This window comes from Piliocolobus tephrosceles, chromosome 1, assembly GCF_002776525.5.
Source record: "Piliocolobus tephrosceles isolate RC106 chromosome 1, ASM277652v3, whole genome shotgun sequence".
Lineage (NCBI taxonomy): Eukaryota > Metazoa > Chordata > Mammalia > Primates > Cercopithecidae > Piliocolobus > Piliocolobus tephrosceles.
The window spans coordinates 220,632,783-220,653,578 of NC_045434.1; the positions used below are offsets into that span (position 1 = coordinate 220,632,783).

At 62.4% G+C, this 20,796-nt stretch overlaps 1 long non-coding RNA gene across 1 annotated transcript; it reads left to right on the plus strand.

Annotated features, from left to right (window-relative positions):
• Positions 1-3,649: 3,649 nt before the first annotated feature.
• On the plus strand, positions 3,650-14,654 carry LOC111526845. The gene is made up of 2 exons (XR_003309996.1): positions 3,650-3,858; positions 13,746-14,654. It is a non-coding gene; the product is annotated as an uncharacterized LOC111526845 (long non-coding RNA).
• Positions 14,655-20,796: the final 6,142 nt, after the last annotated feature.

The window sequence follows — 20,796 nt, forward strand, 5'->3', positions numbered from 1 at the left end:
AGGCAGGGCATAGGAGGGCGGGGCCAAGCCCACTGGACCCCGCAGATGGCCACGGGCACCTCTTACCTGCCCAGCCCACAATGTCCTGGGCGCCTGGGCCAGGAAATAACAGTGGTGACCTGGCAACCGTCTCCTGGCAACCACCGTGGCAACCGTCTCCTGGCAACCACCGTGGCAACCGTCTCCTGGCAACCACCAGGCAGCCCGAGCCCAGAGGTGAGCAAGGGTTTTCCAGGACAGGGAGGGGCTGCTGAGGGGCGGGGCCAGCCTGGGAGGGGCTGGGCCAGCCTGGGAAGCAGGGCTGGGGGCTGAGGCTGGAGAAGGGGTCTCATGGGCAGTCACTGCTGGGCCTGAGCCCCGGTTGCTGCCCCTCCACCCGGCCCTCCCGGATGGTCCCTGAGCCGTCTCTCAGGCCCCACCCATGCTTAGCACTCCAGGACCTGGCCCGGGCCGGGCTCCCCGTGCACCCTGGCGATGTTTGCAGAATACACAGCTGCCGACGCCTGAGCATTCTCTGTGCTTCACGCGGTCAGGTCCCTGTTCTCTCTCCACAGTCCAGGACGAGGCGCTGCTGTGCCCTCCTCTGCAAACAGAAACCGGGGGCTCAGCGAAGTCCGTGCCCCCCAGAGGGGGACTCACACCTGTCGGTCCAAACTGCACCATTCTGTAAGCCCCTCGCCGTGTCACAGACCTCGGCGAAAGTGAAGCGTTCAGTAGGGGTTTGGGCCGTGAGGGACAGCCCACCCAACCTGACTTGATCACACTCTGCTGGGAAAAGCTCCAAGAACATCACGATTACCTTCTGCGGCCATCACAAAGCCCTGCGCCCAGGCCCCTCCCACCCACACCTACAGTCGCCCCAGCCCATAGGCAGCGGTGGGCTGTGGCATCAAGCCGGTCCCCCGCCTGGCAGGTGTTTGCAGTGTACCTGTGTTGCTGAAAAGCTGCCCTTTCTCTATCTGCGTGTGTCCTTGTTTAACACTCACCTTCTCTGTTTTTTTAAATATACAGAGTCTCGCTCTGTTGCCCAGGCTGGAGTGCAATGGCACAATCTCGGTTCACTGCAAGCTCCACCTCCCGGGGTCACACCATTCTCCTGCCTCAGCCTCCCGAGTAGCTGGGACAACAGGCACCCACTGCCACGCCCGGCTAATTTTTGTATTTTTATTAGAGACGGGGTTTCTCCATGTTGGTCAGGCTGGTCTTGAACCCCTGACCTCAGGTGATCCACCCACCTCAGCCTCCCAAAGTGCTGGGACTACAGGCGTGAGCCACCGCGCCCGGCCTGCCCTCACCTTCTCTTTAAAACACCGAATGATATCAGGTCTGGGAGTCCTGGGCTCCTGGCAAGACCCCTGACATGGTCTGATCCCCCCTGCCTCAAACCCTGAACCTCCAGCCACGTGTCCCCTACCCATCCATGTCCTTCAGAGCTTTGCGTGGGTCACAAGGGCCTCTCTGCTTAGGGTCCCCTTGCAGGGGGCTGGTAGTGCCCCCAACAGACAACCACATCCTAGCCCAGAAACCTCGAATGTGATCTTATTTAGAAGAAGGGGCTTTGCAGGGGGTGACGTCAGGATCTCTGGTGTGAGAGCCCAGGGTTCCCTGGGCAGGTTCTGAATCAATGGCCACTGCCTGCCTGAGACGGAGTCGGAGAGAGGAGATGCAGACGTGGGGGAGACGCCGTGGGACCGGGGGGCAGAGATGGGCGACACGGCCACAGCCACCGACGCCTGAGCCGGCAGGGGCTGGGGAGGCAGACAGGGTCCTCCCCTGGAGCCCCCAGAGGGGTACAGCCCTGCCGGCCCCGTGGCTTTGGAGTTCTGGCCTCCAGATGCGGGCATGAGCGTCTGTTGTTGTGCCTGCCTGCGTGGGTTTTTCAGCAGCTGGGAGGAGAAGGCACCTTCCGAGAGTGTGATGCCTGCTCCGGAATCACCTTCCCGACCCACGCTGGGGCTGCAGCCTGGCGGGCTCCCTGCTCCCGGCCCTGGAGCCTGAGCTGTGGGGGAAGAAGGGGCCCCACCTGTCCCTGGGGAGCCCCTGGAAGGAAGAGGGAGCTCTCGGAGGTGGGGCGGTGGGGGGCATCTCCCACCTGTCTTCCTGGTTCTGTCCAGCTGGGAACCGTGTCCTCGCCCCTCCCCGCACTCCCACCTTGTGCCTGGTGCTCAAGCTTTGGGATGGTCCCTCCAGACCCTGGTGCAGAGCAGACCCAGGAGGCCCCTCTGCCCTCTGGGAGCCTCAGGTCAGGCGGCAGGTGGGGCTAGGGCAGGTCCTGGACTGAGTGGCTGGACCTTCAGGGAGTGGGGGCCGCCTGGTGGGGGTGACAGGCGCTGGGAGGCCCTTCAGTGGCTCCTGTGGCTCTCCAGGCTGCGAGCGGAAGATCCAGGTGCGGAAGCTCTGGCTCTGGGAAGGGGCCTACGCGTGTCCCTCCTTCCTGAGGCCAAGGCAGGTGACCTGACAGGAGCTGACGGGGGGTGGAAAGGACTCTCCAGAGCTGACCCTTCCGGGAACAGAGCAGGGCAGGGCCCCGGCCCCTGGGCTGGGAGGGGAGCCCCGTGTTCGTCTTCGTGGCGCACCAGCCTTTGGAGGATGTGATCTGGACAAACACCACGGAGGATGGGTTTCCACGTATGCAGGGGGAAGAGGGGGTGTAGCGGGCAGGTCCCCCAACCCCTGCAGCCTCCCCTCCCTGGGGCCCCGCACAGGCCCGAGGACTCCCCACTGCCGACAAGCCCTCAGAAGCCCCCAGGCTCCCCAGCCAGGCACTACGTCGTCCCCCACAGCTTCCCTGAATTCAAACTTGAAAACTCTACCTCTTAATCCCCAAATCTGGGTGGTGTGGCAGCCGCGGATACCTGTAACCCCAGCAAGGTCGCTGTGCAGGGTGGGTGGGCAGTGGGGTCTCGGGCCGTGGGTCCAGGTGGGTGCGGCCCCCAGGGCCAGGCAGAGTGGGGGAGGCCCGGCACCTCTCGGGCAGTGGGTGGGGTCTCCAGGCAGGCCACGCCCTGCCACTGGAAGGGAGGTGGCCCCTTTACCACCAACCTGTGGCTGTCACTGGGGCAGGTGTGGCTGGACCAGGAAGTCCTCCTCCCTGTTCCCTGGCTGCCTCCATCCTGTGCCCAGGCCCCACTCCTGTGACGCTCAGGTGACTCTCGGTCACCTGCTCAGAGAGGCCCCCTAGGGCCACCGGCTGCCCCCTTGGTAGCTTCCTTCAGCACAGGCTGAGGTGTCTCCACTCAGGGGCTCTCCCTTCCCCCAGAACCTCAACCTGAGCTGGCCACAGAAGAGTCAGGGGAGATTCCTGAGCAAAAGAAGGAGGGAGGGAGGGACGGAGGGAGGAGAGGAAGGAGGAGGGGGGGGGGGGGGGGGGGGGAGGGAGGGAGGGAGCCTCTCCCAGGAACCTCAAGGGCCTCTGGGGACAGATGCAGTGTCTGGAGCTCTGTCCTCAGCTGGGCCCTTTGCATGGCTGGGGTCCATGCTCATGTGGTTAAAATAAGGAGCTGGTCCAAGCATGGGTGCGTGAACTGCAGGCTTTATTACTATACAAAGACTTTTTTCTGTTTTGTTCCCAGGGCTTACAGGGTGGGGGAGGAGGAGAAACCGCGCAGGGAGGATCTGGGTACGCCCCGCCAGCCCCAGCAGGTCCTTCCTGTCACACCCCGTGCAACGCAGCAGGCTCTGTGGAGAGTGAGCCCCACTGCAGTGTGGGTGCGTCTTCATCCGAGGGGTGCTTGGAGGGACTGGCCAGATGGGCACAGCGGCAAGGAGGTGCTGGGATGGGGAAGGTCCCCGAACTCCGGGCGGTGTTGGACAAGCTCAGGCTCACAGGTGTGGCCCTGCCTGGCCTGAGCTCTCCAGGTGCGTCCAAAGCTTGTGTTACATGCACCTTGCAGTCCAGGGCTCACCTGTGGGGTCGGGTGAGGCGGGTGCCACATTCTGGGGGCAGCACTCCAAGTTCTTCCCCACACACATTGCTCAGGCAGCAGCAGCCTGTGGGGTGGTTTCAGCCGGCCCTGCGGGGGACTGCCCCATCTCCCCAGGGAGGAAAGGGGCTCTAGTGATGGCCCCAGGGTGGGGGGCTCAGCCTGCAGAGCCCCGCTTGGGGACAGCTCCAGATGACACCTCGTGAGCTGCCTGGAGTGGAGGGGCCCCCAGTGCAGGGCTGTGTGGCCCCAAGCACCTGCCTTCCCTATCCCATGGCCTTGCAGCTGGGCACGGGCCCCGCCCGCCTCAACCCCAGAGATGGTCCCTGGAGGGAGAGTGTGGTCTGCACCCCACGGCTGGTCCTTGGCTGGCCCTTGGAGGACGAGGCTCAGGGCTGGCCCCAGGAACCTCCCAGAGGTCTCTGGGTCCTGCTGCCTGGCTGCTGGGAGGCTGTGATGTTGTCCCTGCCGGGCATATGTGCTCCCTGCCCTGGGCTCAGGCACTTTGGGGGACCCAGCTGCTTCTGTCTCGGCCTCCCCAGGTGGGGAGGGGGCTGAGGGCTGTGGGGTGGGGCCAGGCCCACATCATGGGGCCCACAGCATCTGCTCAGGGACTACGGCTCGAGGTCCCCGGGAGGCCGGGTGGGCGCATGCCATGGCGGCGGTGGGGGGTGCACAAGAGCCCCAGACCCCAGCGGCTTCACACTGACGAGCTGCGGGTGAGCACAGGCCACAGTGAAGGGGGTACGAGAGCCCTAGATGAGGCGGCTTCACACTGACGAGCTGCAGGGCAGGCGGCTTCTCTCCTCTAACGATGATCAGGCCGCGGATGGACGGTTTTACCAGACAGTATTAGACAGAGAGCCAGGTCTAACCGTGTCTGGTAAGACGCCCATCAGCCGGCGGTGGTGTGGGTGGCCTCCGGGTCCTGGGCTGGTGTCTGCAGGGCCTGTGAAGGGAAGGCACTAGGGGTGGCTCCCCCCACCTCCTGCAGCTGCCCTGATCTCTCCTGGGTCTGCAGAACGAGCCCCTGATGTGCCTCCCTGGCAGCCTCCATCCCAGCACCTGGTCCTAGCCCAGCCCGGCTGTGTGGGGGTACCCGGGAGCCTTCTGGTCACCCTGGCCCTGCTCTTGGCAAAGGCTCCCTGCAGCCGCTTGCTGGATCCCTGACGCTGGGTCAGGTTAATGAGTAACAGCGAAGGGCAGCCTCTCCCCAGTGGCCGCCCCCTCCCCAGGCTGGGGCCTTGTGTGGGGGTGCAGTCCCAGGCTCCCTGGTTGCAGACCAAAAGGATTAAACAATGGGTAATCCTGGCCTGGTGGGTTTTGGACAAAGTTTCAGTTCCTGTTGACTGGGGGAAGGAATGAGACCTCTTGCCCCTCATCAGGACAGCACGGAGCGTCCCCGCTCCCCTGCGTGGTGGGGCTCAGGAATCTGAACCCACCTTGTCCTTTCTGCACCCCCGACAGACCCTCCATGGAGCCTGGACCGCGTGAGGGAGGCCACTGTTCCTCTTCCCTCTCCAGCCCTGGCATTCTGGCCCTATGGCCTTTCCTGGAGCCAGGTCACCCCAAAACCCAGCCTGGGAGGTTGGGGGGGTGAGGCACAGGGGCTCCGGGAGGGGGAGCAGGATGCCCTCCAGGCGACCTGTGGAGGCACCGAGGGGTCCTCAAGGTGTCAGACCCAGCCTGGGGGTGAGTGACCTGGGGGCACCCCCGGCAGAGGCCAGCCCTTCCCTTGGGGGCTGGGCTTTGGAGCTGACACAGGCCCTCTGCCGCCCTGCTCAGCCCTCCGCCCTCATCCATCTGCTGGCCCCACTTGGCCCCCAGCCCCAGCCCATCTCTGGAGTAGGAGCTCCGGACATGCCTCGGTGGGGTCCCCGGCGAATGGTGGGTCACCTTTGAACATCGTTACCAGACAGTGTTAGAGTCAAGCTGGGAAATCCAGCACTGTCCGGTAAGATGCTCACAGGGGCCCGGGAGGGACATGGGGTCCCTCAAGGCAGGCAGGGGCTGCTGTGGAAGTCCAGGGAAGACCTGGAGAGGTGAGCAGCCAGGAGTGGCGCCAGGACTGGACAGGGCTGGCAGAAAGGGGCTTGGCGGCCCTAAGACTGCAGACAGGGCCACCCTCCCTGCTTCCTCCAGGGCAAGGGGACCCTGAGGCTGCGGACCCGGGGCCGTGGCGGGGGCTGGTCTGCTCTGTGGCTGGCCCACCCTGTCCGGCAGGAGGCAAGATGGCTGCAGCCAGGCTGGGTGGGCTCCCAAGCTGGGTGGGGCGGCTTCCTCTGGGTTCCACGTGGCTCCCGGCTGGGCCTTGCCCTCCTGAGCCCTTTGTTGGGTCCTGCTCGGCCCGCACCTGCTGGGTGTGGCAGCAGCACCTGCCCGGGCGCTGTGGGCAGGGCCCGGACACCTGAGCGTCCTAATCCCCAGATCACTGTGTAGCACCCTGGGTGCAGCTGCAGGAAGCATTGCATTCCGGGGTCTCTGAGAGGCTGGTGGGGGGGCGCCCCAGCCCCTTTCCCAAAGTCACGACCTCCCATCACTCGCCCCAGAGCCTTCTGACCCGGAAGGGGTGGGGTCGGGTGAGCAGGCTGTGGGAGAGGGGAGCGTGGGGCTCGGTGGGAGGCCCTGGGGGCCGGGATGGGGTCGGCCGGTCGCTGCGTGCAGGGCCCCGCCGTCATCATTACCAGGCAGTATTAGAGACCTGACTCCATCCAATGCTGCCCAGTAAGATGGCCACGGCTGCCCGAGCTGGGTCTGGGGCCACCCGGCTGGGGGTTGCATGGGACTCGCTGGGGGCTCAGTAGTTGGGGGGCCTCGTCCTCCTGGGGCACTGAGGGCAGCATTGCCAGAGGGAAGGGGCCGAGGTGAGCCCCACCCGCCAGCCCTGCCGAGTCCAGCAGCCACTGGCTTTGGGGCCTGGGGTGGGCACCTGGGGGACCGAAGTGTCCTGGCCAGGCGGTCAAGGACCGGGTCAGAGTAGGGCCGACGTAGACCCTCTGCCCGCCCCGCTCGGCCTCCGCCCCCACCCATCTGCGGGGGACCTTCCCTCGGGGTGGTCCAATTGGAAGGCCTGGACAGTAGCCGCAGCCCCCAGGGCCCCGCGTGCTGCCTGTCTGAGGTGGGGGACAAGGGCCTCTGTCTCCAGGATGGCGTTCCGGGAGACACGTCCCTGCCCAGCTCCTCCTCTTCTCAAAGACCTGGTGTCTGCCAGGCTCTCAGACAGAATGGTCCCTCCCACCTGGAGACCCCTCTCCCATGCTGCCCTGCTCACTGCACAGCGTCTGAGGGCAGGGGGCGGGGGGTGGGGACGGGAGTGTGGGCGGGGTGGGGGTGGGGGGCGGGTGGGGACGGGGTGGGGGGGCGGGTGGGAGGGGGTGGGGATGGGGGGCGGGCGGAGGTGGGGGTGCAGGGGTGGGCGTGCGGGGGCAGGGGCGGGGTGGGGGCGGGGCAGGCTCCTGGCTATGCCCAGCCGTCCCTGCGGTTTCTGTGTCTGCTGGTCTGGGGTCTGACCCGGGCACAGAGGGAGACCGGCCACAAACACAGACACGGGCAGCCAAGCCTCAGACGCTGCGCGGGCTGGGCCGCCTCTGCAGGGGGGCAGGAGGAAGTAGACAGCCCTGCGGCCCCTCCTTGCTCAGGGCCCTGCCTGGAGCCCAGAGACCCCAGAGACCCCAGGCAGGTGCCTGGCACCTCAGGGCCTGAGGCAGGTTCAGCCCCCAGGCCAGACCAAGGCTCCTGCCCACTGGACACACCATCCGTCCTGTCCTCCTTCCCGCCCCTTCTCTGCCCCCACTCGGGTGCTGACCGGGCCCAGAGAGCTGGCCAGAGCCACTCTTCAAGATTTCTGGCACCTTCCACCCACAGAGGCTGGGGGGGCACAGGCCGGGTCTGCCCGCCGACCACAACAAAGGTAGCTTCCGCCCACCCCCGCCTGCTGCCAGGTCCACCCGGTTCCAGTCTCCTCCTCCAAAGGCCACGTCTCCAAGGACCTGACCCAGCTTCTCTCACACCTGGACCCTCTCCAGAGACCCCACACCAGGCCTCCTGCCCTGGCCCCAGCCTGTCAGGCTCCAGGCACTGGGCTTCCCCTTTCCATCACCTCACAGGCCTTCACCACCGATCCCATAAAATCCCATCAAATCAGTGCTTCAGGCCGGGCGTGGTGGCTCACGCCTGTAATCCCAGCACTTTGGGAGGCCGAGATGGGTGGATCACGAGGTCAGGAGATCGAGACCATCCTGGCTAACACGGTGAAACCCCGTCTCTACTAAAAAATACAAAAAACTAGCCCGGGTGAGTTGGCGGGCGCCTGTAGTCCCAGCTACTCAGGAGGCTGAGGCAGGAGAATGGCGTAAACCCGGGGGGCGGAGCTTGCAGTGAGCTGAGATCCGGCCACTGCACTCCAGCCGGGGCGACAGAGCGAGACTCTGTCTCCAAAAAAAAAAAAAAAAAAAAAAAATCAGTGCTCCAGGGACACAACTTCACCTGTTTTCTGAGCTGAGGGAGACGAAGACCTTCCCGTTCAGACAGAGTCGAATCTCAGCTCCATTCCTTGCTGCCAGGCCGTGTCGGGGGGCCGCAGGTACCCGGCCACTCGTCCCTTGCAGCTGGGGCCAAACACTGTCCCCACCCGGCAGATGGCTGGCCTCCCACTGCCAGGTTCAGGGCCCCGGGCCAGTGTCCCCAGGCTCTTGGCTACCCAGGGCCAGCCACCTCAGTGACCCCACAGGGCCAGAGCTGGCCTGGCCACCCCAGGCTTGTCAGCCATTGCGTTCTCACCTGGGAGACTGAGGGGCACGCGGCAGAGGCTTGGACCCAGGGACAGACCTGTGTGGCAGGCGGGTGGGAGAAGCCTCCTTCCTAAGTTCCAGGGCAGGATTCCCAGGCGCCTCCTGAGTGCAGAAGCTGAGAAGCCAACGTGCAGCTAGCAGGAGAGGCCGGCCCTGGCTCCGGGCTGGGCGGGGAGATGGTCGCCCGGGCCGGCAGGCTCAACTGGGGGACCCAGGGCTTTGCAGGGCCCTGTGCCTGGCACAGGGGTGAGGGGCAAGGAGTGGAGCGGGCAGGCGGCCGAGTCTTACCTTGGCCACAGGTCAAGAAATGAAAAGTGAAAATGGACGTTCCCCGTTTTCCGAGAGCCCCACGCGGTGCTTTCTTGTCAACCGTCGCCGGGAAGTGGAGCCAGCGTCGTGCTGGTTGAGGTGTTGGGTTAATCATCACTCAGCTTGGGAAAATCGAGGAGTGAGTCAGGAGGCCCAGAGCCGCCCCACCAAGGGGTTCTCCGCGGAACACACGCCCTGTGCAGGCGCCCCTCGGCTCCCCTGGCCGCCCTGCCCGCCTGCCTGGCCGGGTCCCACCTGCACAGGCCAGGGTGGGGTGGGAGCGCCCGGCGAGGAATGTGATCCCAGCGTGAAAAACTAACTTGTTGGTTAACCTGCCCGACGGGCTTAATCAATGGTGAGGCCTCGGAGAACAAAGCCTGAAATCCAACCCGCCCCAACCGCGGGAGCCGAGCCGGGAGCCAGAGGCTGCTGGGGGTGGGGTGCGGAGCTCAGCCTGGCCAGCACTCAGGTTCTTCCCTCTGCCTTGCTGGAGCTACACGTCTGCGAGGTAAAGCCGCCATTTCACCCACACGGCGGGCATGGATTTGCAGCCCTCTCAGGCTGGCTGTGAGCACGGCCCCCGCGTCCGGGCCACGTCCACCAGCCCCACAGAAAACAAACCAGGCTCCACAACCTCGGCCCATCTCATCTTCCCCTAAACACGGTAAAAAATGTTCTGACAAACTCATTTCGCAAATAAGTATTTGCAAATCACCAAAATGTCTGAAAATGAACCGCAGGCTGCATCCGCGTTTTCACAAACGCAAACCTTAATTTTGCCAAATTCAACGTGCTGCCAACCGCGCTTTTGAACATTTCATCTGGGTTACTAGAAAAACAGAACAAAACCACCTCTTTCCCCAGACACTCAGCCTAAACGAGGCCTGAGACGCTCCCAGGGGGTTAATTAAAGCAGCAGCTTTTCACGCCCTGAGAATTTTGTTCAAGGACAATGAACCTTCCCTCCCACCACCAGGATCAATCAGTTCCCAAACTTTAAGAAAGCCAATGATCCGGCCGCTAAACCGCGTTCAGGTGCCCCTGCGGCAAGTTCAAGGCTGGGCCCCGGTGGGTCAGACCTTGCTCCTTGCTACAGCCACTGTGCTGTGCCCTTTCACATTTAAGTAAAATCCTGTACAAGAGACGTTGCCCCTGCTCCAGTCACAGTGCGGGGCCTGGGAACCCGCTCCACCTTCTCCAGGCTGAGCCCCACCTGTACCAGACCAGCCATGGCCCCAGGCGCCAACCTCACTGTCCCCGGGCTCGTCCGGCCTCTGACCAGAGGGTGCACAGACCAAGCCCTTCCCAACGCAGACTCCAGAGCCCAGGGGAGAAGTGGGCACCCTCAAACCCGGCCAAACCCTTCTCCGCACCCACCTCTGAGGCGACAGCTTCCCCTCTCCGCACAAAGTGCCTCAGGACGGCAGTGGTTGCTTCTGGAGAGAACTTTCTAGAAGGTCTGCTATCAGGAAGGCGGCAAGAACATGACCCCTCTCGGAGCCTGCCCGCTGCCCAGGCCCTGCCCCGGGGCTGACGGCCTGAGGGCACCCCGTGCCTGGAGCCCACACACTGTGCCCGTGCCTGCAAGATGCAGCCTGTGGGCCCAAGATGGCTCCGCACCCGAAACCCAGCCGCGTCCGCGCAGGGGCCCACCTTTCCCTGGGAGGGGAAGGACCCGCTCCAGCCTGTGTCTGCAGTGACCGGAGCTCTGGACGCTGGCCAGGCTGGCGACGGCCCATCTGTCACCTGCGCCCCTGCCCCGCGTCGGCCATGGAGGGGCTGGCGAGGCCTCCCCTGCAGGCAGCGGCCTCCCCCACCAACCCAGCGCCTTGGCCTCCCCGCTGCCCGCCCTTACCTGCCCCCCCACTCTTACCTGCCCCGACAGGTTCCACCGCTGCTCCCGCCCCAACCCTGCAGCCAGCGCCTCCCCTGTTCCAGGCCCGGGTGGGTGTGAACCGGCTTCGGAAGGAATGGGGGGGACCCAAGCCCCTGTCCATCCGGGTCCACAGAGCTGGGGGCTCGGCCTCAGCCAGGGTCAGGCCTCAGGGCGTCCGTCGGCACGGGGCGTCCATTGGCGCGGGGAGACCTGCCCGCTGCCCTGCAAAGCCCTGGCACAGGAAAAGTCAGTTCAGACCTGCACAGCTGGGTAACTCGCCCGTCTCTGGGAGAGTTTCGTGGGCCACGGGACAATGGGCGGTGGTGGCGAGGTGGGGGCCTCAGGAGGGAAGAGCCGGCTTGGCCGGGCTCGCCTTACAAGGAGCACTGCTCCCCGCCCCACACAGGTGCGAGCTCCCGCTGGCCAATCTCTGCTCCTGGCCCCCGACAGGTGTGTCCCCTGGGCTCCCATAGGCCGGGCGGGAGGCGGGCTGGTGACGCTGACGCAGGCCCAGGCCCCGCACACTCGTCCTGCCCCCACCTTGCCGCCCACTGAGGTTGAACAAAAGTCAGGATGGGAAGGCTTCTGTGGGGCCTGCGTGGAGCGTGGGCGACAGGGCAGGGACAGGGGAGGCCGCAGGCAACTCTCAGCCCTCCACCCCTGCCTCCCCGCCCCCAGCTCCACAGGGCTCCTTCCCAGGCTGCCTTAGAAGCGGGTGGGGTGGCCCCAGGGTGGGTCCAACCTGCCTGCCACCTCCCTGCAGTGCTGGTGCCCTGTCCCATGGGGCCAAGGCCTCTCATGGACAGAGGGCAGGGGCCAGACCTGCCGGTCTTAGCTCTAGGCCCCCAGCCAGCCCCTAATTTTGGAGCAGTGAAGGGACCCCCACAGGCCTATGTGGGTCTCAAGATCCGTCTCCTCGCCAGGGCCTCGGAGGAGCTACGTGCTCCCAGTCCCACCGCAATGGGCAGGAGGCTCCGAGACCCCACAGACCCACAGCTGGTGAATGAGGGAGGGCTGTGGGTGCCTTCCTGAGCCTTCAGGGAGAGATGAAGCCCAGTAGCCCCCGGAACACCCATTTGGGCTCTGGAGGTCACTTTGGAGCCCCTGGACTGGGGTACAATTTTCTTCTGGGAGCTTGGAAGGCCTGGGGGACCAGGGGTCTGGGGGTGGGGAGGGCAGGGCCCCGCCCCGTCCGGGAAGCGCCCCTCCCATGGCAACGTGTTTGCTTCTCGTGGTTCCCAGCGGAAGGGCCCATAGTGAAATGACAGACGGTCTGTAATTAGCCCAACCGGCAGAGAGGTCCCGGCGGACACCACGATTTTCCATAACAAGCTCTGGGAGCTCCGCTGGGAGCCTCCTCACCGAGGGCCTGTGCCGGGCGCTCCTGGCACTGTTCTCACTCTGCCCCAGGGGTCGGGGCTTGGAGAAGCCTGGGCAACTGCCCTGTGCCTGGTCTTTAGAAACGGGCGGGGCCAGGGGCTGGGATGGCTGGAGGCTCACTGGCGCTGGCCTCTGGCCCTGGCATGGGGTCTGAACCACTTCCTGGGCAGGGCTTCTGGAAGCTGGCCCCGGGGGCACCGGTGACCTCTGACCCACTGCCCTCGCCCCAACAGGCCCTTCCCCGGACAGTCAGGGCCCGGCCCACTCTGATGCCCACTCAGGTGTCTGTGTGGGACAGGTGGGGGTGGCGTCAGGACACACCCTGCCGGTGGGCTCTTGTCTTCTGGAGAGACTGAGGCACTGCCCACACCTCCAAATCCAGAGTCTGCTGTTGGCATCCGAGTGGGAGAGGGTCAGACCCCCGTCTCGGGCTCACACCCCTGCTGGCCACACACCGCCTCACTCACTGGTCCCAGACGTGGCCCTTGGCCCCCTGCGTAGCGGGACCTGCCTGGGAGCTGGTCGAGTGTCAGGACAGGTGTGGTCAGATTTCATGGAGTGACGGGACGGCTGCTGAGCCACTGGAAGCCGTGGGGACCAGGCAGAGTCGAGCTCCGCTGGGGCTGTGTCCACACGCTGCATCGTTCCCACGGCTGTGACTGCCCTGGAATGGGCAAGAGGTGGGGCAGAAGAATGACAGCCCCTGGGACGGGATGGGACGGGACGTCTGGGCAAAGGCTCCGGGGTGGGAGGGCCGAGGGCAGAGCTTCAGGAGAGGCTGCTCTTTTCTCCAAGGGCCACAGAGAATCGTGGAAGGCAGAGAAGGACCCTGGGCAGGGCTGCTTAGGAAGTGGACGTGGGTCCCTAGGTGCTGGCTGAGGCTCTGAGCAACAGGGAGAGGCCGGGGGCAGGAGGGGCCGAGGGCCGGGTCTGGGGGCTTCAGTGGTCTCGGAATTGGCTGGTGGTGGGTGGTAAAGGTGGGGCTCTTCTCGGCCGTGATGGGAAACCTGCTGCCTGAGGACTCCTGGTGGGAGCTTGGGGCCTCTGACGTGGGGGGCCTCAGCGAGAAGAAAGGTGACCGCTGGCCTTAGACCCCAGAAGCCCCCTCATGAGTCCATGGGCTGCAGCCCTGAGCCTCCCAGGATGGGCCTGGCTCCGTGGGCTGCTCTGAGCCCCGGCCGGCCAGAGCCTGTGCAGCCGCTCCTGAGGGCGGCCCTGGGAGGGCCAGGAAGCAGGTACACAGCCCCACCCCTACCCTTGGTCTCAACTAGGTGCAGGGGTGTGGGGGGCACCCCAGGTGTCGCTGGGACCCACAGGCATCCTCAGGTGAGTCTGGCAGGACTGGGGCCCGGTTGGACGGGGCAGGCGGCCCGGGAGGCCCCTCTGGTCCACGCTGCCTCATGCACACGGCCTCCGCTCTGTCCAGGCCCCAGGATCAATTCTTCCTGGACCCCTCTTGGTTTGCAGGAGCCTGGGGGCAGCTCTGACTGAGACAGGGAGAGAGAGAACACAGGTGAGGTCCCGCCAGGGAACACCTCGCAGAGCCGTGCGTCCCTGTACCGCCTCCCTCCCTCGGACACAGGCCAAGGCCCCACGGAGGACAGCCAGTGGCCCCCACGTGCCCTCTGACCCAATCAGGCCCAGTGTGAGCAGGAAGCAAACCTCCACCGACCTCCACTGAGCAGAAAGCCTGGCGCCTCCTTCCTTCTCCTCCCTCCTCCCTGCTCATCTCCCCTGTCCCTGCGCTCTGGTCAGGACTCTGCCTTCTCCATCAGTTCCAAAGCTCCACCCGCAGACGAAACACCTGGAGCAACGTCTGCCCTCTGACCTCAACGGTAGAACACCATCCAGGTGCGGTGGCTCACACCTGTAATCCCAGCACTTTGGGAGGCTGAGGCGGGTGGATCACTTGAGCCCAGGAGTTTGAGACTAGCCTGGGCAACATGGTGAGATCCCGTCTCTGCAAAAAATTTAAAACTTAGCCGGCTGTCGTGGTGCACACTTGTGGGCCTGGGAAGTGGAGGCTGCAGTGAACCGTGATCGCACCACCGCACTCCAGCCTGGGCCAGAGTCAGACCCTGTCCCAGAAAAGAAAACACAAAGATAAAAGGCCCCAGAGTTTTCTGCAGATTAATAAACTGTCTCTACCTGGAACTGTGAAACAGTGAACGAGTGACTCACCAGCCCTGGGAGGAGGAAGGCCCCAGCCCCGTCCACAGCTCCTCCCACTTGGGCAGCTGTGTCCTGGCCCAGGTGCATCTGAGCTCTGCCCTGCACAGCACAGGGCCCTCCACCCTCGCTGCTGTGGACATGGAGAGCAGCGGGGCGCTGGGCGTGCCCCCGTAGCCCCGTAATAAAATCCACTGTGGCCGCTCCCCTGGCTTTGAGGAGGAATATTTGCGTCTGGCTGAACACCTGCTTCCTGGTCTCACGGTGACACTCAGGCCCCACACCATCCTGCCTAATTCCCTAGTAGAGGGAAAATGACCCGTGTCTGGCTATGGAACTGGAGCTACCGCTGCTTCTCGTGCGGAGCTGCTTGGAGAAGCGGGAGCTTGGCAGCATGGGCCAGACTTGCTCACACTTCCTCACCTGCTTTTTTTTTTCAGACGGAGTCTGGCTCTGTTGCCCAGGCTGGAGTGCAGTGGTGCAATCTTGGCTCACTGCAGCCACCACCTCCCAGATTCAAGCAATTCTCCTGTCTCAGCCATCCGAGTAGCTGGGACTACAGGTGTGCACCAGCATGCCTGGCTAATTTTTCTATTTTTAGTAGAGACAGGAGTTTTACTGTGTTGGCCAGGCTAGTCTCGAACTCCTGACCTCAGGTGATCCGCCTGCCTCGGCCTCCAAAAGTGCTAGGATTACAGGCATGGAGGACCACGCCTGGCCCCTCACCTGCTTCTGAATCAATCACGTGGTTCACACTGCCCTGCTCATCCTGGATGAACCTGGGTATGGCTGCTGGAGGACCCCAAGCCAGCCAGTCCCTACCTAGGCCCTAGGACCCTTGGGTGCCTCTGAGCTCCGTGGATGGCCAGTTCTGAGGCCCTGAGCTGGGGGGGACTGCTAACGGAGTGGCTGAGTGCTGATGCCCGCTCTGGGGTGCAGCAGGTCCCCTGCACCGCTTGGGTGCAAGGCTCAGGGAGGGGAGGCCTGTGACGCTCGCTGGCACAGGTCTCTCTGGGGGCAAGGGCAGAGGCAGGGCTCAAGTCTTGGGAGGCCCAGGCCAGCATCCCTCACCCACCAAGGAAGTGAGTGGCCCTGGAGCACGGCGGGTGGTGCCTGAGGCCTCTCTGCTTCTCCATGGAGAGGGCCCAGTGGCTCTGCCAGCTGGCGTGAGCTGGTCAGTGTGGGGTCACTCCACACCTGACCCCTCACACTGGCTGCACTTGGGGTCGGAATCACCAGGAACCGGTGGCTGCCAAAGGTTCCGGCCTGGCCCATCTGCTGGGTAGGACGTTGTCATGGCAGCCAGGCGGGGGCACTGGGTGTGGACAGTGGAGGGGAGAGGATGTGGCTCTCCAGGGACCAGGGAGGCCCCACCCAGGAGGGCAGCAGAAACTGCCCCCAGGCTGGCGGCTGATGACAGAGCCGGACAGAGAGGACCCAGCCGCCAGCCCCCAGCCCTGGCTGGGTCCAAGGCCTCGCTGGGCGTGGCAGGCAGGACAAAGGCCCTTTGTGCTCTGGCTCTGGGCTACTTCCTGATGGCACCAGCCACAGGAAGCCACAGGGTCCCCGTTTCTTGGGCCAGACTGCAGGGGGTCCCACCTGCCCCAGGGGCTACCTTCCCCCGGGACGGTGCTGGGAGGTAGGGGAGGGCCCAAAAGCCTCGGACTCAGGACTGGGGCCCCTCTCTGGAAGGGACACAGGCTCAGGGCCGCCGGCGGCGCCTCCACTTCCGGGTTCCCCCACTTCCGGGTTCTCCGCGCAGCGCGGGAGTCGCTCCTGGGTCCTTGGCCGCTGGGGCGCCAGCACTGGCGGGGTGGGTGGAGGGTGGGGGCGCCTGCCCAGCCCTCCCTGGGGATGGTGCCCCACCCAGGGTGACAGGCCCAGGGTCCTTGCTCACCCCTCCTGACCCTCCGCAACGTCGGGGTCTTGACTGGGAGGTGGGAGGGGCCCGTGACCCCCCTGCTGGTTGAGGGGAGGCCCGCTGGCGCCTCCACTAATGAGGGAGGGTCTGGGGCTAATTTTCGCTTTGCCTCCTCTAGTCATCACCACCCTGGAACACAGACAGGCTTTGCTTGGAGAACCTTGGGAGGAAAACCCAGTCTCCTCGGAGGGAAGGTTGGGGCGTCCCCAGGGCCTAGAGTTTGAGATTAAACAGGATGGGCGGAGGCCCCTCCCACCAGCTCCGCCACCTCGGGGCGCCCAGCGGTGTCTTTTCCACCGCGTTGCCTTCCCCTTCCTGCTCTACAGGAACCCCAGTAGCAGACACCCGTTTCCACCCGGAAGGGAAGGCCAGTGAGCCTCCAGGCCAATGGGAGGCAGGGCAAGGACGGAGCTGGGGGCCGGGCGGGGATGGAGGGGCTGGGCTGGGGTCCCGGGGGTGGGGCCTGCAGTCCCTAGGGCTCCCTGGACCCACCTGCTGCCTTTGCCTCTGGACCGTGATTCCAGGGCCGTGTGCTCCCTGCCCAGGCTGCGCCCTCCTGCCATGCTGCCAGACAAGGTGGGTGACACCTCTGTGATTCAACGCTGCACAGAGTGGGGAGCCTCCTGCACCCTCTTCCAGCTGCCTTTTCTCCCACTCTATCCTGGCTTCCCCCACCTGACCCAAGGGCCCAGGCACCTGCTGGCCACTGCAAGCTCAGGGCACGACGGTTCAAGTCAGAAGGTCACCCTGTCCCCAGCCGGAGGTCCTGGGTCCTGGTCATGCTGTACGACCTTGGGTCTGCCCACAGTGGGTTGCCACAGGGTGGACCAGCCCGGCGCCTGGGACCTCCCCCGGCCCTCCTGAGCAAGTGCCGGGCCACCCTCCCCCCACCTTCTTGCCCTGAGCCAAGCTCTGGGACCTGCCCACGTCCAGCCAGGGCCTGGTGGGTCAGCACAGGCTCCTGCAGCCTGGCTCACCCTGACTGGACCCGCCTCCGCCTGAGGCCCTGATGCTCCTGTGTCCCCCCCCCAGGCTGTATCCCTGAGCGCTGGGATGCTTAGCCACGACCTCTACTGAATTCTCAGGAAGGCGTTAACCAAAAGTCTGGGAGCTTTGCCCATGGTCTGAGATACAGCCCTCTCCCAGGAGCTTGATCTGTAGCCTGTCACTTTGTTTTCTTCTTAGTTATTCATTGATATCTGCCCCAGTCCTCCACAGCCACCCTCATCCGCAGAGGCCTCTAGGGCGTCAAATCCAGGGGTCGACCCTATGGCCTCCCAGCCCAGCCTGTGGGCAGCCGGTCACCACGTGCCTCCAAGGCTCAGCCCACTCAGTCACCGGGGCACAGACATCCCTGGGAACCAATGGGCTGGGGTGCTGGTGCCAGGGAAATGGAGTGGGTGGATGGAGATGGAGTCAAGGCGTCTGGAGGCTGGGAAGAATGTGTACACTCTTCTCTGGTGTCATCGGCACAGATTTCCTGCAGATTCCAGCTAAGCAGATGCAGTTTCAGTGGGAGTTTCCCAAGTGGGGAGTCCATGCTGGTTATGGAGCCCGGCAGAGCCTGGGTGGAAGTGCACTGGCGGTGCCTGATGACAGAGGGAACGGAGGCTGCGGTCAGGTTGGCAGTGCCCTGGGGAATCCCAGGACTCCTGGATGGGAAGAGTGTGGGGTCCTGAAGGCCAAAGGGAGGGAGTGCCCCAGGCAGGGGACATGGCCAGTGCCCGTGGGTGGCCTGTTCACAGGAGTGCTGGCGGAGTTTCTCAGATCCACCTGCTGGCGGAAAAGGACTGAAATGTTCAACCATCTGGTTAAAGCTTCAAAGAGCCAAGGAGCTGGTGAGAACTCACTAAGCCAAAGTCATGGAGAAAACACAACGTAGAACACGATGCCGCATTCCTCAGGGGTCAGCAGATGTGAACTTTTGTTCCAATGTGGAAATCATCCACCAGGAGACCCTCCCCACAGAACCTGGGAGCCCCAAAGGACTCCACTCCCAAAGTGAGGATGAAATGAAGGTGACTCCATCCTTGCAGCCCCAGTTCAAGCCACCTGGGTCTTCCAAAGAACCCAAAGGCCACTCAGGCCCAGGCAGTATTGTCCCAGGTGTCTGGCAGAGGAAAGCCAAATGGGGCAGGGCCTTTGCCTGAGGCATCAAATCATCCTACAGATACTTGTTCAAGTACAGTGACCAGCACACCGTCAAAGATAACCAGTCTCGCAAAGATATGATACAAGCAAGAACTGATGGAAACAGACACCAGTAAGACCTGCAGAGGCCTGAGATATTGGAATTATCAGAGACAGACCAAAAAACAACTAAAATCAGTCTGTTGAAAACAAAAAAAAGATGTTTTATATTTGCAGAGAACTTTACCTTATACAAATTATGTAGTAGATTAAAAAAAACTGAATGAGCTTTTAGAAATGAAAACATGATAACCACAGTTTAAAACTCAATGGATAGGCTTAACAGAAGATTTAAAATGGCTGAAAAGAAAATCGGGGGCTGGATGTGTTGGCTCATGCCTACAGTTCCAGCACTTTGGGAGGCCAAGGTGGGAGGATGACTTGAGGTCATGAATTTGAAATCATCCTGGCCAACATGGTGAAACATTGTCTCCATTAAAAATACAAAAATTAGTCAGGCGTGGTGGTGCACACCTGTAATCCCAGCTTCTCAGGAGGCTGAGGCAGGAGAATCACTTGGACCCAGGAGGTGGAGGTTGCAGTCAGCCAAGATTGGACCACTGCACTCCCGCCTGGGTGAAAGAGCCAGACTCAAAAAAAAAAAAAAAAAAAAAAGGAAGGAAGGAGAGAGAAAGAAAAAGAAAATTGGGGAACTGGAAGACAGGTAAGTGTAAATTATCCAGAATGAAAGCTAGAGATATTTTTAAAAGACAATATGGATAAGGGTGGGAGAGTAAAATACATACATAAAATATAGAGACTTGGAAGAAGAGAGAATGGGAGAAATTAATATTTGAAGAGATACTATCTGAGAGTTTTCCAGAGCTGTTAAGAGACATCCAAACACAGATTCAAGAAGCGCCATGAATTTCATGCAGGATAAATACCCAGAAATCCCCAGCTTGCTGCCACGTGAGCCATCCTGAAAGCCAATGACCAACAGTTGAAAACAGCCAGGGAAGAGTGAGAAAGGTTCACCTGTGAAGACCAGCGGTGGGACTGACGGCAGACACGCCCACAGGACAATGGAGACAGAAGACAGTGGAACAATTGCTTTGAAATAAGCACTGGCCGGAAAGCAAAACAACAACTGGAAGAGAGCTGAGAGCATTTGCCACCAGTAAATGTTTGCTAAGAGAATGTGCAAAGCACACACACCTGCAGGACGGTTCCAGGCAGAAGGTTGCTGTGCAAAAAGTGATGAAATCTCAATTGATTTTGGCTTTGCACAGCAATAATAATAACAATGAATTGCAGAGTTTTTAAATATTTGGAATTAAAATGCAATTGTTCGCTGGGTGCCATGGCTCACATCTGTAAGCCCAGCACTGGGAGGCCAAGTCTGGGGCATGAGTTGGAAACCTGCCTGGGCAACATGGTGAAACCCCATATCTACAAAAAATACAAAAAATTAGCTGGGCATGGGGGTGCACACCTGGAGTCCCAGCACTTGGGAGGCTGAGGTGGGAGGATCCTCTGATCTCAGGAGGGTGACAGAGTGAGACCCTGTCTCAAAAATAAATAAATAAAATGCAATGGTTTACAGTCCCACTAGTGGAGAAACCTGATGGGCACAGCCTCCGCTGGGTGGTGGAGGTGGGCACTGACAGAGCTGGGTCACGTGGAGAGTGCGGATCCCGATGGGGTGACAGAGCTGGGTCGTGTGGAGAGCCTGGAACCCGGACACAATGGGGTGAGAAGGAACTGGGCTCTGGAACTTAGAGCTCCATCCTCCTCTTCACAAAACCCATAACCCCCATATAACTGTGAGAAAAACATCAGACAAACTCAAACTGAGGGATGTTGTACAAAACTCCTGACCAGCACTCCTCAAAGCTGTCAAGATCGTCAAAACCAAGGAAAGTCTGAGAAGCTGTCACAGCCCACAGAGAGGTGACAAGGTCACGGGGCCTGGATGGGATTCCAGGACGGAAAGGACAGGAGGGGAAGGCCGACCAGCATGTGGGGTTTAGCTGCTCGCCATCACTGGCTGCTGTAACAGACGGACCACACTGATGTGCGGGACTCACAGTGACTCCAGGTCTCTGCGATCTTTGAACCCTCTGTGCAGCTTCTCTGTTGATCAGAAACTATTAGAAATAAAAAGTCTTGGCCGGGCGCGGTGGCTCAAGCCTGTAATCCCAGCACTTTGGGAGGCCGAGACGGGCAGATCATGAGGTCAGGAGATCGAGACCATCTTGGCTAACATGGTGAAACCCCGTCTCTACTAAAAAATAC